Source organism: Acomys russatus, chromosome 1 (genome assembly GCF_903995435.1).
Source record: "Acomys russatus chromosome 1, mAcoRus1.1, whole genome shotgun sequence".
Taxonomy (NCBI): Eukaryota; Metazoa; Chordata; class Mammalia; order Rodentia; family Muridae; genus Acomys; species Acomys russatus.
Window position 1 is genome coordinate 16,109,853 of NC_067137.1, and position 849 is coordinate 16,110,701.

Consider the following 849-nt stretch of genomic DNA (forward strand, 5'->3'; position numbering starts at 1 on the left):
GCCTTGCCAGGTAGAAGCATTTGGTGCATTTCTTTCTCTTCCTGCAGTGCTTGGCCATCCTCATCTACATCTGTTATCACTTTAGTTTTCTTCTTCTGCAATGTTATCCGCTCTCTTCTGCAATCCTGTCAGTGTAGTAAGCAAGCAAACAAACAAACAAACAAATACATTATTAAAAGGATTCTGTAGGGAGAAGCAAAAGGGAGGAACATGTGATTTAAAATCACTAGTGCTCGCTTCGGCAGCACATATACTCAAATTGGAAAAATACACAGAAGATTAGCATGGCCCTGCTCAAGGATGACATGCAAATTCATAGTGTTCCATATTTTTCCACCAAACTTTGATCACTTCCCCTTGGTACGGCAGCCTAGCTAGGCTACAGAGGAAGAGGTTACAAGTAGTACAGATGAGACTTGACAGGCTGAGGTCAGATGTTAGGGGAGGAGGTCTCCCCTTTCTGAGGACTAGGGAGGGAGGGAGAGGCGATGAGGGAGGAGGGGGACCAAGTGGGGATGAGGGAGGGGGAAACAATCAGGATGTGAAGAATTTAAACTACAGAGCAGGAGGTAACTTATATTGCTAATCCCACTCTATGGAACTAGCTCAGAGACTGGCTGAGACATAAAGGTCTAGACATAGACAATGCTTCTTGTTGGCTACAGAAGTCCTATGAATTATTTTTTTCCTATGAATTAGTATTGAATGTCATTCTTTGTATGGTATGAATGAAGATTTATGGATGTATGTTCTCTGCTCATATAAAGACCAGAAAACCAGCCTTAATTGTTCTGTGTATACATTTATAATTTTAGGACTGTATAGTGCTTGTGAGAAATTATGTTTTCA

The 849-nt window shown here is 41.3% G+C and overlaps 1 non-coding gene across 1 annotated transcript; it reads left to right on the forward strand.

The window, feature by feature from the left end:
• The first annotated feature begins 229 nt into the window (after positions 1–229).
• On the forward strand, positions 230–333 carry LOC127196881 (U6 spliceosomal RNA). Its single transcript, XR_007831564.1, has one exon. It is a non-coding gene; the product is annotated as a U6 spliceosomal RNA (small nuclear RNA).
• Positions 334–849: the final 516 nt, after the last annotated feature.